Source organism: Mytilus galloprovincialis, chromosome 7 (genome assembly GCF_965363235.1).
Source record: "Mytilus galloprovincialis chromosome 7, xbMytGall1.hap1.1, whole genome shotgun sequence".
In the NCBI taxonomy this organism is placed as follows: Eukaryota; Metazoa; Mollusca; class Bivalvia; order Mytilida; family Mytilidae; genus Mytilus; species Mytilus galloprovincialis.
Genome location: NC_134844.1, coordinates 76,885,849 through 76,902,206, shown reverse-complemented (window position 1 = coordinate 76,902,206; position 16,358 = coordinate 76,885,849). Strand labels below are relative to the sequence as shown.

At 30.5% G+C, this 16,358-nt stretch overlaps 2 long non-coding RNA genes across 2 annotated transcripts in view; one reads left to right on the top strand and one right to left on the bottom strand.

Moving 5' to 3' along the window:
• LOC143083703 (uncharacterized) overlaps nt 1–16,358 on the top strand; it is a 221,748-nt gene that overhangs the window by 128,326 nt on the left and 77,064 nt on the right. The gene's annotated exons all lie outside the window — the stretch shown is intronic.
• LOC143081969 (uncharacterized) lies at nt 2,744–15,707 on the bottom strand. Its single transcript, XR_012980184.1, has 5 exons — nt 15,673–15,707; nt 12,141–12,306; nt 8,881–9,314; nt 4,518–4,696; nt 2,744–4,003 (listed from the first exon to the last, which is right to left on the bottom strand). It is a non-coding gene; the product is annotated as an uncharacterized LOC143081969 (long non-coding RNA).

The following is a 16,358-nucleotide window of genomic DNA, read 5'->3' as shown; positions in this document are numbered from 1 at the left end:
ACTCATATAGACTTAGATATTGAAAATGAAATCAAAATCAAACTAACTTTAATGTTTTTTGCAGTAAAGGTACATCATGGGTCTCGATACTTATAAACAATTCATTGAAGTCTGAGATTATAAATTCGGCCACGAGCATCACTGAAGAGACATGTATTGTCGAAATGCGCATCTGGTGCAACAAAATTGGTACCGTTAATTTGATTACAGATAAAGATGGAAGGATTTTTTTTAAATATTCAAATTAATGACACAATTTTGTTTAATAGTTTATTAATATGGACCAAACAACACAACTGAAAGAAAGTAATGTTTTTTTTTAAAGTTGATCTCTTTGTGAAAGAAAATGGAATTACAATCCAAATAATTGGGGGAGATTTTAATGAAACATTGAAAAAAATGTTGACGGAATAAGCGCAAGTAACAATCACAACAACAATTGTCTAGTATCAAGCTTGTAATCATTATTTTTTTAAAGAAAATAATCTTAAAAGATAAATCTCAGGCGAGTAGAATAGATATAATATTGATTGGTAGCAATTTAAGACCTCACTAGTCATCTGAGTGTTTATTTCTATTTAAAACGGGGGCGTCAGAAAAAGAACGTGGATTTTGGAAACAAAATATTATGTCTTAGAAAATAAAGAGTATCAAAGTTTAATTACCAATTTGATAATTAACTTTCTAAATCAATATCAAAATAGAGAAACTGACTGTCAGATTTTTTATAATATGTTAAAACTTGAAATAACAAACCAGATAAAGTTAAAAGAGATACGCTGATCGGTAGTTATGAATACGGGGGTTTAAATATGATTGACATAGCAAGTCATTTTGAGTCACTAAAAGCATCATGGATAGTTAGACCTTTAAATTATTTACAAGGCTCAGTTTATATGAAAATGGATTATAATAAAGTTGATCAATATCTACCTTATATTCCAAAATTTTATAAAAATGTATTTAAAAGCTGGATAAAAGTAGAAGGACAGACACATAAAACAAACACATAAAACATAAAAACCAAAAACCGAAAACCTTTTACGAAATTAGAAAAAAATATTATTGTGGGGAATAGATACATTAAATTTAATAACAAAAGTCTTTTTTTTTCAAAAATTGGATAAATAGTAATTTATTTATATCAATATTTTACATGAAAATGGGAAAATTTCACAAAAAGTAGTTTTGCAAAAAAAAAATTAAAAAAATCCAACTGGATAGCTGAGTTGACTTCCTTCAAGAAATTCCAAAAGATCGATTACAGTGTACTAGTCAGAGAATTCAACTAGAAGTAAAGTCAATCTTAAAAGACAATGTTTATCAATTAGTCGTAAATATATTGACATTTCTTTTTTGTCAAATAAGATATTATATAACAAATAAGTAAAGAAAAAGCTGTAAAACCAATAAAATTGAGAATGGAAAATTGGGAATGTGTCAAATAAAGGCAACAGTAGTATATCGGTGTTCAAAACTCATAAATCCATGGACAAAAAACAAAATCGGGGTAACAAACTAAAACTGAGGGAAACGCATGAAATATAAGAGGAGAACAACGACACAATATAAAAATTTAACACACACACACAGAAACGGACTAAGCATTAGAAAAAAATCCTATGATAATAACAAATATAACATCAAAACCAAATACATGAATTTGGGATAGATAAGTATTGTGACACGTCTTATAGTAATATGAACTCACACTTATAAATAAGAGAAAACAAACGACACAACGGAATCACAACGTTAAAATGTAACAAAGTGTCAAAGAGACAACAACCCGACCATAGAAAAGACACCAGCAGAAGGTCACCAACAGGTCTTCAATGCAGCGAGAAATTCCCGCACCCGGAGGTGTTCTTCAGCTGGCCCCTCAACAAATATATATATGCAAGTTCAGTGATAATGGGACAGTCGCAAAAATGCGGCGGGGTTAAACATGTTTATGGTTATAACCATTACAGACAGAATATCATTTGAAACCATTGCACACCTTTATTTTTTTATTATTTAAAAGAAAACAATTTGACTGAATCGATGGAAACATGTACAAAGTATATTACCTACTAAAAAGTTATTGTTTAGATCCAAGGTAACAGACAATGATTCATGTAACCAAAGCTTTAATGAATAAGATTATCAAATATGTTATGTCAAGTTCTTTTTTAAACGATTTTTGGAAAAAAAATCATAATTTCTTGCAAAAAGTAAGAATAGAAAAAGCTATCACATTAAAAGATCTTGTTTTTGGCTATAAAATATTTCATAAATATTACTTTGGTTTTAATTGTCTTATTATTATTATTGTATTTAAATTTATAAATTATTCTATGTATCTGATCAGAAAATGAAAAGACTTGATGTATTTTGTATAATCATTGGAGAATTTACAAAACGAATGTATTATTCAAAGAAGTTAAAAGTTTTAGTTAATGTTAAGAAATATTTATTAGATTGATTGTTTTATTTATTTATTAAAATATAATAGAATTGAAATCTATATTTATTCTTCACAAGGAGCTTGGGTTTGTTGAAGACAATGTAACAAGCAACTGATGGGGAAAAAAAGGAATTTTAAAAAGAAAAACGAAAATTTATTCATCATTAATAAAAAGTTTTAAAATATTATCAAAGAATCAACTAATGATATTTACATATTTTTTTTAATGATGTATTCACATAAAAGCAGTCACAACAAATCTTGCAACATTTGTTTGAGGTTATAACAGCGTTGTTTTAGTTTACAGAAAGTTTTTTCCAACTCAGCTCGTTTCATATACTGTTGTAGCTTTTCTATTCTCTTATTAAATCCACTTCTTTTTTCACATTTTTCGCACTCAATTATGAGTTGTATGTATTCAGCACTGTTTAATGGTTGAGGCCGTAAACCAATTTCTTTAATTTCAATCGTGTATGTCTTTAACTGAGTAATTTTTTGTTGAATGTAATTTTCTACGGCTTTTTGTTCTTCAAATTTTCGTTCAATGTTGTATTTTTGTGAATTTTTACTTTTGTTTGCAGCTTTATATCGTAATTGCATTTCAAAATTTGTTTTATTTACGCTATTTGTCATTGTTTTAATTATGTATGGGACATTTGAATGAGATTGCCAGTGGCATTTTCCCGGACATGATTTGCAATTTCCAGATGTGTCCATTACAATACACTTGTCTTTCATTGAATCTATAGCATATGGACAGTTTTCATGACAAGTGAAATTGCATTTAAGGCATGTTGTAGTATGAATTCCTTGGCCTTTAATATCTTCTCTGTAAAATTGTTCCTCATTGTCTATGAATTCAAAGTCTTTGTTAAAAGAAATTTCTCTTTTGCTTTTTTTAAACAGTTCCATCTGTTCCTCTAAGACGCATACTGACGTTTCATATGTATTTACTTCTCTTTGGATCAAATGAGTAAGATCGTCGTGATCGGACCTTAGGGATAAAAGCTTACATGTCAAACCAAGATTAACCGGTTCCAATTGCTTTAAATGGTTGAAAAAACGTTCACAACTTCTCATTCCAATATTCCAATAAAATTTTTGACTTTGCTCATCTTCTGCATTAGATGAAAATAAAGCCGAGTTATTGAATTCAAAATAAGTATCGAATGGCAAAGGAGTTCCATCAAGGGCTTGGATAGCAGACAAAACTTGAGGTTTCTGGCCATCGCAAAATGTTATTAGACTGCATATGTTATTTTTAATATCTTTACCAAATATAGCTAACACCGATTCAAATATATATTTTTGGGAAGCAGTAAGTCTATTGTCAGGCGCTTTCAATACGAAACAGACTGAATCTATCTTTGATACTCCAACGGTCTCTTTGGCTTTGAGAAAATGACTTATCTGCGTTACGATTCTTTCATCTTGACTTAATCCACGTGTATCACCGAATCCAGGGGTATCTATCAGGTTTACTTTAAAACCTATTCTACTTGCTGCATCACTACAAATTGAATAGCAGGATATCCATTCTGTCTGTGATACAGCCTGTTAAATAATAAAAACTAATCAATTTTTAATTGTGTTTTTGTCAAAATATCTTTATGACTTATTTTGTATGCCATAATTTGACTGTTTATACTATCTAGAATAAAACATATTGTAGGTTTTTCTTTTTTCTCACATTTTGTCAGCCCGGGGAGCAGTTTATATATAATTCACTATAGTTATTTGGTAAGTTGATAAAGAAAGTGCTACTAATTTGTAAACTTAAAAAAAAAAAATCAAAATGATCAGAGTGGGTTAATAGGATTTTTGAAATTTTGGTTTCTCAAAGCTCTTCAACTTTGTACTTGTTTGGTTGTAAACTATTTTCAGCTGAGCGTCACTGATGAGTCTTATGAAGAAGTGAAGAAGGAAGGCGTGTCTGAAGTGTTAAATTATAAGCCTGATACCTTTGATAACTATTAACAAGATAGAGATTTGCATTGGAATGATGAAAAGTGGCAATGTCCAAGTCATTGTATTGAACAAGAATGATTGAACAAAAAAGTTTCACTACCTCATTTCCGTTCTTTTGTTGCTCACTAACTTCAAGGGAAGTCAGTACAAATCTGAAAGAGTCGTTCCAATTCACACCGACAACATAATTTGCTATTGCGTTGAGAAGTGTACTTTTCCCTGAACCTGTAGCACCTACTATTAAAATGTTTCTCTCTTTCTTGCTGTTTGTTATATTTCCTGTGAACATAATCATAGAATCATATAATTGATCGATCGCAGTATGTTGTAGGGAGTAATTCATGATTTTACCATGCATCTTCTACATAATTTATTTTATCCCACAAAAAAGATGGAAATAAATTGATATCACCAGGCAACATGAGAAAAAAATAATATAAAAAAGTCTCCATGAATGAATTAATTTTTAATAAGAAAAAAAGCCGTCAATGTTTTAAATAAAGTCAAGGAAAATATGTCCTTGTTGTTCGAAAACTAACCATAACAGGCGGTAAGGATAAAGTTTAAGATAAATTTTCGATACATCGATAACCACGATTCAAAATGTCCCCTACATGAACTAATGTTTGAATGTGTATCGCTGGTCTACAATTTGCTCATGTGTTTCCGTTTTCACTTTTTGCTGAACAAAACTAGAGGCTCTCAAGAGCCTGTGTCGCTCACCTTGGTCTATGTGCATATTAAACAATGGACACATATAAATTCATGACATAATTGTGTTTTGGTGATGGTGATGTGTTTGTAGATCTTACTTTACTGAACATTCTTGTTGCTACAATTATCTCTATCTATAATGAACTTGGCCCAGTAATTATAGTGGAAAATATTTTCTAAAAATTTACAAAAATTTATGAAAAATGCTAATAAATAACTATAAAGGGCATTAACTCCTTAAGGAGTCAATTGACTATTTTGGTCATGAAATTTATTTGTAGATCTTGTTTTGCTGAACATTATTGCTGTTTATAGTTTATCTCTATCTATAATAATATTCAAGATAATAAAAAAAAACGGCAAAATTTCCTTAAAATTACCAATTCAGGGCAGTAACCTAACAACGGGTTGTCCGATCCATGTGAAAATATCAGGGAAGATAGATCTTGACCTGATAGACAATTTAACCCTGTCAGATTTTCTCTAAATGCTTTGGTTTTTGAGTTATAAGCCAAAAACTGCATTTTACCCCTATGTTCTATTTTTAGCCGTGGCAGCCATTTTGGTTGGATGGCCGGGTCACCGGACACATTTTTTTTTTTAAATTAGATACCCCAAAGATGATTGTGGCCAAGTTTGGATTAATTTGGCCCAGTAGTTTCAGAGAAGAAGATTTTTGTAAAAGATTACTAAGATTTACGAAAAAATGGTTAAAATTTGCTTTCTATCATATGCATGTTCTTTTATAAAACAGTTTGGATAAAAGTATAAAAACGTATGGTATATAAATTTTAATATTTCACTGTCCTTAAAACTAACAAATTCATATTATGACATATATAATGTGGATATAAGATGTACCTTTATAATACTTCAGAGACTATAGTGTCCTTTTCATTTGTTTTTAAATTAAGATTATTATAATGTACGACTCAAAACATAGATCGAGCGATAATTTCAGTTTCCAAATTATCGATTAGGAATTCTTGCGTTGTATTATATTAACACCCAAAGCTTATGGAGTATATTTATTGTTGATGATACGATATACATACGAATGTAATCTTATCGAGGCGAATTAACTGACAAAACATACCCTTAATCCGAAAACAATACACTGCATCTCATATCTTACATAGGAATGTCTGTTGTATTCATCTCTGAATATTAATTGGTTTCAGTTTTAAAATTTAATCCAAAAAGTTTCAAAATGTTTTTTTGCAGTGAGTAAACTATAAAATGTGTTAAAAATTTCGTTCACTTATGGACTTAAGGAATACGGTGGATTTAGTGCACTAATATTCTCACTGAAAACAACTTTATATTCATAAATTAGATAAGGAATACGTTGCCTAGATATGCGTTTTATCCCTTACTTTGCTGTTTTAGCAACCCCTTAAGAATTTACTAAAGAGGTCAATGGTGCATTGTATACCACTATTCCGTGGAAAGACCTTATTTGTTCTGAATTATATTTTTTCCTTCAGCCAAATTTATTTCTTTTGCAAGATGTTGGTGATATCTTTGATATCGAACAACTAATGTGTTATTGAAAACTATATCACTTTACCGAGCGATTTCCTTTGGAAGATTTATCATCCGATCACTTTTTTTCAAGTTATGTCTACTCCTTTGCAAGCTAATAAGAAACATTTTTCTTGCAAATTTCTTGCTAAATCCTAAAAGTATTTTGAAATTTTGACCGAAGCGATACCAAGATACAATATGAGATTAATTTCCTCTTTTGTATTTGATAAAATTGAAATGTATTTGAAAATGACAAACCATGAGTGATAGAGGCCTAGCAATATTTTGATTTGAGGTCCTTGGTCCCTTCAAAAGTTGTACAAGATATCGACAAAAAATATTCTTACTAAACTGTTCTCTCCATTCTATTATTTAAATTCATCTGTATTGTGATAGAACTTATTAACCGTATAGAGAAGATGCTTAGTTTATTTTCAGTTGAGGTCCTCGGTGTGTGGCTATTTAAATTCAGGTAAAGATCAATGGTGGTGTTCTGGATTTCTACCTTCACTGATTGTATTGCAAAGGACATAGAACCATATATTTCAGATTCAATTTAAACTTACAATCATATAAACAGGAAGTTTCATTTTCAAACTGGTAGTAGTAATGTATCTCCCTGTTTAAAGCAAAAGTATATAGAAACCACCTAATTTTGGGAATCAGCGTAAAATATGCTACTATTTGACAAAGGAAGGGTCTTTGATTATCTGGAAGGGACTTATAATTTTCTTTGCTGAATGAATAAAGTAGATTTAACATTGTATTTTTGGAATAATGTGATAAAAGCTGTCTTTTCACACTAGATAGACTTTGTTATCTAGATTTTCTAATCGTAAATGAATTTTGGTTGGAAGGACTTTCTCTGAACAAACATTTTTTTATAATTATATGTGTTGCATCTTGTGGCTTTGCATTGCATCGAATGTTCAATTCATGTTTTAGTATTAATGATTACAAGCGTATTAAAGAGAAGGTGGAGATGCGTCCTGTGTATTAATTGTTTCTTATATCCTCATTTCTACATTTAAAGAAAAAGAACATAAATCACACGATTAATGTATTTCACCGTATATGTAAGCACTGTATATTTAGGCACATAAAATCACATTCTATGACCAAATTTCGTTTCCATGTTAACAGGAACAAAAATAGCGCAAAACAGATAAGTTGTCATTGCATTGTTTAAAAAATATTTCATGGAAGCTATATATTTGTTGGAAATTAACACATGACCTAGGCCGTGATATTCGAATTTTATCCTGAGCCATGTGTTGATTTACAACAAATTTTTAGTTCCATGAATTACTTCGATTCTAATAGGACACACACGGTCATTAAAAAACTGAAGTGAGAGTGGATATGCCGCATGTCGGGCTGTTCTTTTTTACTCCTTGAAAGAAGAAGCTTAAACATTATAATAAATCTGAAGCTTGCATAAATTGTTTTGTAAATGACAGCTAGAAAATTTATTGTTAATTCTTTAAATATTCAATATCCCAACATTTGCCATTTTTGATTTATATGTTTTTCTCACAAGCTACCGTCAAATCCAAAGTTGACATTTCGTAACTAAGGAGCTTCCATGTTGACTTACTGAAATCAATAAATATGCGAATAATGCAACAGAATAGAAAACAAATAAAACAAAATCTACCTCAAAAATACATTTTTATGAAATATTATACGAATTTTGGTGGTTCACGTAACAGAAAAACCTTCAGTTTTGACGTTTTCATTTGTATGATGCCATGTTTTGAAAGGTCTTAAATGCGCCAAAAGCATTAATGGACTTCCGCGGAATTTTATTTTATTTAGATTTTGTAGATATCGCCGAGCACTTGTGCATACATTTCTTTTGTTATGCATCCCAATAAGAATAAAAGTACTGTAGTCTTTTTTTAATTGCGATTTTTTTTAAGCATAAATCGCCATAACATTTGCAAATAGGTTCCGATACATATAGATTTACGCGAGAGGTATATTGAAAAATCCATTATTATGTATATCTCTGAGTCTACGCTTAGCATAGATATATCGAGAGTTTGATCACGGTATTGTTTACAAAGCGAAAGAAGCACGTCATGTTAGCTAGAATTATTATTCCTCCCTCCTCGTTTAAGGTAATGTTCATGCGATCGATGTTTAACAACTTTCTTTACATAAGATATGTCTCCCCTTTATTGTCAAATCATGCGTTGACTTTTATGATCGGTGCTTACCTAATGTTAGCTTTCTAATTTGAACTGTGTCATCCCTGCAACAAGTTACTTCTGTTGAAGGTAACGTGTAAAGACAAGGTATTCCGCCTTTCATTTTTCTTGATTGACTCAAAAGCCTAACAGTCATGGATACTGGAAAAGTGATTACATCACTTTCAGGACCAAATTGTCCATTTATTTCAGATTCAAAGTTCACAATTCTTACTTGAAATCGGTACGAGGCTCCCCTTGAGAGTCCGGTAACAGTTAAAGTTTTTGATAAACATTTTTCATCAGAAACCTTGTAATCAAGCCATTTTCCGTCTGGATGTTTTTGATATCGTAACTGATAGCATTCATTCAAAGATAAAGATGTTTTGTCAATCCATTTTAAGGAAATACTATCAACTTGTTCGCTCTCAATGTATGGTTTACCAGGTATCTCTCCTTTAACCCTTTAATCAAAACATAGAAAAATAGAAAAAAAAATAAAAAAAATATGCATTTGATTACATGAATTTCTTTTTCAGTAACGAAATGGACCTTTTCGTATGAGTATTTTCCGTTTCAAACAATATGATCCTTCTGTACCACGTGTTCAATTCGTATATTTCATTTTCCTACGTGTATAAGACAGTGTCATTGCAAAACAGATTTTGATCAACAAAAAAATATTTTAATGAGACACAACTCACCTATATAGAAAATACAAACAAACGTTTTGAAGTTAAAGAAAGGTATTTATCTATATCGAGATGGTAAACAATATCAGAATATCTCATGCTTTAATTGTCAACTAGTCAAGAATGTGATGCTGAAGAATCTCATTGTAGTTTGGTTTATTGTAAAATTTTATATTTTTATTTTATTTCATTTCATGCATATTCAGGACGAATACAAAACAGATAGAAAACAGCGATTTCCTGTGGGGCTTACAAGAATACAAAACAGACAGAAAATTATAGAATAATATCGGGAAGTTCAATTTCGTAATCTACATTTATTTTCATTCAAATATCATAGAAGAATAAAAATGCTTCGCTGAGCACAGCCTGATACGACCGCCGAGGTAGAACCATGAACAGTTGGGCCAATTTGGACACAATATTAACGATTGATATTGTCTGAATTTGGATTGTGATCAAATTTTTAACATAATATAGGATTCTGACACAAAATAAATCGGGTCAAAGATCTTACAAATATATTGCACAATGTTGTGCAATTTAAGATTTCATCTTGAAACTAAAATATGAAATCCCCTAGAAAATGTGCAACCCCCCCCCCCCAACTTTTTGAAACCCCCCTTGAAGAAATGACTCAAAAACTTAATCCCAGCTTTTCCTTTGTAGTATGGAATCTTGTAGTACAATTTAAGAGAGATCCATTCACTTGAACACAAGTTATTGTCTGGAAACTAGAAAATGCTTCATTGATAGCCCCTTTTGGTAATTAATTCCTTAACTGTTGGCACCTGACCCCTAAAGTATATATCAACCGTTTGTTTGTGGTTTTAAACATTGTTGTACAATTTCAGAGCAATTGGAATACTCATACACAAGTTATTATCCTGATCCGGAAAATGCTTGTTTTGACCTCTTATGGGCCTCTTACTCCTGACCAGTTGGGATCATCATCTCCAAAATCAATCCCAACCTTCCTTTTGTAGTATTGAACCGCATTAAAATATTTCATAGAGATCTCTGTGCTTAAGGGCATCCGATACAGTTTTGATTCCATATTGAAATTTTGCTGAAAATTTGCATAGAGGCTATTTTTTGCCTGATCAAATAAAATATGTTATAAAAAATATACCTTCATGTATTACTTTTTGAGTAAAATGAGGTGGAAATTTTATATATTTGCTCAAAATTCGGATTTGTGGACGTATTTTTCCTTTCGACAGAAGTACATTACTTTTTTGTTTTAAAAGATAAACACAAGCTGTTTTTTGCTTAATTATTAGTAAAGTCTTTCTATATAAATGTCATTTTAGTTTGTGCAATTTGTTTTTTTCTTCAAATAACTCATATTTATCAAATGTTCACGAATGTAGAAAAAAACATATTTTTTTATGTATATTTATCAAATTAAAAAAAAATGCACTATTGACGTTTTCATGAATTGGCACACATAATCTTCTTACGTAATCAAACCAAATGGCATTTTACAAAAGAGGGGTCCAAAAAATCGTTTTCAAGTTAAATAAGTTTGAATGATAAAAATAAAGTCAAAGTTTGACGTCGCGAAAATAACAATTTACGTTCGCAACGGCGGTACCTCCCCTGTAACTCTATCGTATGCCCTTAACTTAATTCATTGTCCGGAAACCAGTGTGTATTCGGACGACGATGCAGTCGACGCAGTTTTAAATGATCAAACTGACTTTGTCATTGTTTGACCTTAATACTGTTTTGATAAATCAGGAAAGATAAGAGACGACTGAAAAATTGACCAAATGATAAAAATTTTAAAAAACGATACATTTATTGCTAATATAGCATATAGATTTATGTTCTTTATCACGCAGATGAAATAATCTTGTAAAGATGGTATGCAAATGGACGTAAAAAATTGCAATGGGATAAAACTAACCCTGGAGGATATGCATATCTATCTTCAAGTTGGTAAAAAGACGCGTTTTAGGGAACGTTTTTTTGAATTTTAAAAATTTTAAAAATTACTTCAAAAACTGAACATTGCAGAAATTATTCGAAGGCAATGACACTTAAAACCAAAACATTTTGTTAATTGCAATCTGATTAATTTTTAACGTATTCTAGATTCGAATGTGACATAAAACATGTAGGCATAAGATTTGAACATAAGTCAATGTTGAAACAAAATGTTGCCTTTTTCCTATTCTATGGTGTTTGTGTCGGTGGTTGTTTTCTCCGTTAAGTATACTATCTGTCTTTTCGTTTATAGAATGTCGATCAATTATCCACAATGCAGCATTTTAATGTTGTTGGGTCTTTTTTTTTTTAATCAAACGACAAACTTAACATTTTAAGTTGGCCTTTACCTTATATCAATTTAAAATTCTAAAGTTAGATTTAATGTAACAAATGGTACTTTATCATGTTTATATCCACCCACAATAATTCTATGATATTCTTTTCGCCGTCAATTTCAATTTTTAAAAGAGGTACATCATGATACACTTTATAACGTCTTTTTGTCTTTTAAGCAGGTAAGCAGTCCACCACAGAACGCTTAAACAAGGAATAGTTGTATTCATATTTTGCATTTTTTTAACGTGACGTCGAGTTTGTACTCACCATGATTGAAATATATTTATATCGGACAAAATAAAATGCTTTTCGGTGTTTCTTCCAAATATATGTTTTGAAGCACACAAAGTGCACATAGGCTTCGGATGGTCACAGTTCATGCAAAATGAAGTAGCTTTAATATTCAAATCAACACAAAATGCACATGATAATTCTAAAACAAAAACAAAAGATAAAATTAGAACATGTAAATGATACCGCATGTTGCAGTGTATATGTCAGCAATATGTTGATCATATATTGTTGGTTTTATTCATATCCACATTTCAAAAGAAAATAAGAAATACTACACGGGCATAAAATGAAAATAACATTTTCAATACAACTGCTGGGAGACTATCAATCTCCGTGAGTACTATCAGCTTAGTACACAGTACTACTGTACACAATGGTTTAAAACAATGGGTTCCGAAATTAGCCGTCTATTAATTTTGAAATTATAAAGAAGCTACAGTTTCAACTCCCTCCGGTAAAGTTGACCTATGATAGATTTGGCTATTTTTATGTACTGTTTTTCTTCAAATATTTCGGTTCCTATATATCCTCTGCATTCAAAATTTCGGCTGTGAACGTACTTGATGGTGGTCAATCTAGAAAATGCCATTCTGACGCGTTGAATTAACGTGTTGATTTCTTTCTTTTAAATATTTAGTACATCCGGCGATTTCTTTTGAATTGACATGCATCATAATCCCCAAAACTTAAATGTATAAAAGTCGGGAATGTATAAAGCCTACACATGTGAAGAGCTATTGACTTACTTTACCAAAGAAAATTTGCAAATTTTAAGACCAAATTTTCCTGGTTAATTATGTCAATTCATCAAAAGTTCAAATACTTCGATTGACAAACGTCTGAATTACAAAGTCCTACGTTTTCTGCGTAAATTAAGAATGTGCAGTTTTAATGCCATGATATATTTGAAAATCAATGATCATTTTAATCCTATCTTGATCTTCACTAATTAAGATGTAAACATGAGACACATGTACAAGGTCACAAATCAACTTATTTCTATGCTTTTTACAGGGACGAAAAACGGTTTTCAATATATTACATGAAGGTAATTTTCATTTTGTTTTCCAAAAAAGTAGATGTGGTATGATTGAAAATGGATTACTCTTCACAAGAGTTTAGTTTTGGTTAGAAATGTTTTAGCATCACTGCAGATGGTTATCATATTTAGTATCTTATCATTTGATTACGTCAAGAAAATGAGTCTTTGTAAAATATATATCTTATCTATTCCAAATTATCAATTTATTTTAATGTAATAATTTTGATGTTGTTAATAAAATAGATAACCTTTAAAGTCATCTGAAACTTCAAATTAAGAAAAAATTATGGATATGGTTTTTTATAACGAAATGGATAGTTGTCATTATAAAACTTATGTACATATACATTTTTCCTAAAAAAAAATCTTTAATTTTTCCACTTTAAGAAGTTTACTTTTTTTTAATTTCTTGCTTCCAGGAAGCAATTCGCCAACTAATTTTCCGTATGAAAGTGACCTTAGTGTGACCCTTCTCGTAAAAATCCGGTGATCGCAATACGCAGGGATCTGTCATTTAAATAAACTAGTATCTTCAAAACACGACAATGAAGTAGCTGCCATATTTTCACATCATAACAGACAGAGAGAAAAGGAAATTGACGATTCTACGATATGTTTGCTAAAAAAGCACAGAAGACTAAGTTTATGGCATATATACATGCATTGGTCAAGAATTGGATAAACATTATTTTTCACCTGTCACTCGTTTCATATGACTTTAAAATTTGATGCGTCCGTTGTGCTTAGTGCCAAAATTGTCTTAGTGTGTTCCTTCTTATAAATTTTGTAAAATATTATCATAGTGAGGTTAATTCTTTGCATGTTAAAATTATATTTATTGAAATTGTACTCTATTATTTTTAAGAAGGTGAGGTGTAAAGTTTTTATTTGATTGTGAAACTGAATATGCTATTCAAACAACAATTCACTGAATATTGTTATGATATTGTAAGTATTGTATTTATTTATGTTTTAGAACTGTGCAGTTTAGAAATCACTGGAACAATTACAGACTGATTGGAACTTTCCAGAATGATCCTAATAAAAGATGCGTTATATAAACTTCTACATTTTACTAGAAACTTCCATTGTAACTTTCTAGGATGTTCCAGTATAACTTGTTCTAGAATTTTCCTTGACAATTATATATATGCAGACACTAAAGACTCACTCTTACTCTTAGATTTGGACTTACACATCGATAGACATTAATATTCATAGCCTTTGGATTGACACTTTTATTCTACAAACAACATCATACTGGATTGTGACCGTAATATTCAGATTGGATTCCGAAAGATATCCGGATACAGATAAAGATAAAAGATTGGACTCATATTTTGACAGTTAAGTTGACAGTAATATTTGTGTAATACTTCTTGTAAACTTTTGTATAATAAATATTGTTAAATTTTATTATTGATTTGTGTCTTTTGTTGGCTACAATTTAAAGGCGATTTCTGGCCGTAACAATATTTAAATCAAGAATCGTGAATTTTTTTTTTTTCCATTTGTAGTCATGTTTGAAGAGCATGAATACTGGAGTGGTGAAAATACCTGAGGGACAGTCATACTCATAAATCGAAAATAAACTCACAATGCATGGGTTTCATGGGTTAAATTAAAAACCAAGCAATAGAGAGTTTCATTAAATATCTGAATAGTCGCCCGATTAATATTATATGATTGGTACTTTAAGTGTAAGGTTTCACTTAAAAATTTTGCTGGTTTACAAGCATCGTACTTTTTCAAAGAAATTCGAAAAGTCCATAATATGTCTCGTTTTTCAACATAATAATAAATAAAATCCTTCTCATATTTCATCTCATTAAGACATACATTGATATAATATTTATATTACCAATATACAACTATTTCAGTAAGGTTGAAATCATATCTCATTGGGAGCTACGGGAAAAAATGTTGTAGTATTAGTAAAAGCATGAGTTATAAAGTATTGTAGGCATATAAATGGTGAACAAATAGACGCCCAAACCTATGTTCTGATCATTGTCAAAAAAAAAGTGCATGTGACGTTTTTCATCCATTACTATTTCATTAAACGACATTACTTTGAAATAAAAAAAAATCACAGTTAGGTTATGAAAGAAAATTCGACAAGTGCAACCGATATAACGAATGGTAGTTATTTCACTTCACACGACATGTTATCCTTCAAGTATATAAAATTCTTTGAAATATCTTGATGTTTTTGTGATACATCAGTTGTCATAAACTGCACATTTAAAATTTAATTGTCATCTGATAGATGTTACTACAAAGAAATTCACCTGGTCGTATATAACAAAACTTTATAGGCGGACATTGCAACCACATTCATGCTAGATGATATTCAAAACTTGTGTATTAAATAATTCTAATTGTTGATTAGTAGCTAATTAAACCGATTTTCTTGTAAGGTCTAGCAGCAGCTCAATTTTGAAGTATCTAATATATACTTACCATATGTCTTTGGTTTTACTCCTTCAATCAAATACCTGAAAGAGCCAAGTTTTTGAAACATCATTATGTATTCTTTGATCTGACTTATCATTCCGTAACTTACAATTAATTATTGAGATTTTCAACACCATCTTTGTGCTGACTTATCGGAAAAATAATTATGGATAATGACGGGTATGTGGAAAAAACTCTCATAAAATTAATGCGAAAATATTCCATTTTAACACTAAAGAAATGAACACTTTAATTGAAAGAGTATATCTCTAATTAAAAAATCATGATTGATTTACTTGTGGTGACCTATAAACTGGTCGGTCAAATTGTATACAAGTAAAAAGCAATAATGGTAATTTTTTTATCGCCATTGACTTACTTCAGTCTTAAGGACGTCAGGTCTGCAGATAAAACATGGCGTCTTGAGGTTCGTAGAGTTAAATGTTTTCTGGCACAATTTTTACAAAAAGCTTCAGGGTCAGTACAATCAAGGCAATACGTTGTAGCCTGCTCATGTCTATTATTACACGAGCATGGGTCACATCTCAAGGATTCCTGGTTCTTTTCTCCGGAATTGTCAATCGACAAAAACACAATCATACCTTTAAAAATTATAAATCATTTTGTTTATATTCGTTCATATTCTATTTCTACGTAAGTTATTTAAAGAACAATTAAGTCGTTCAACTGTC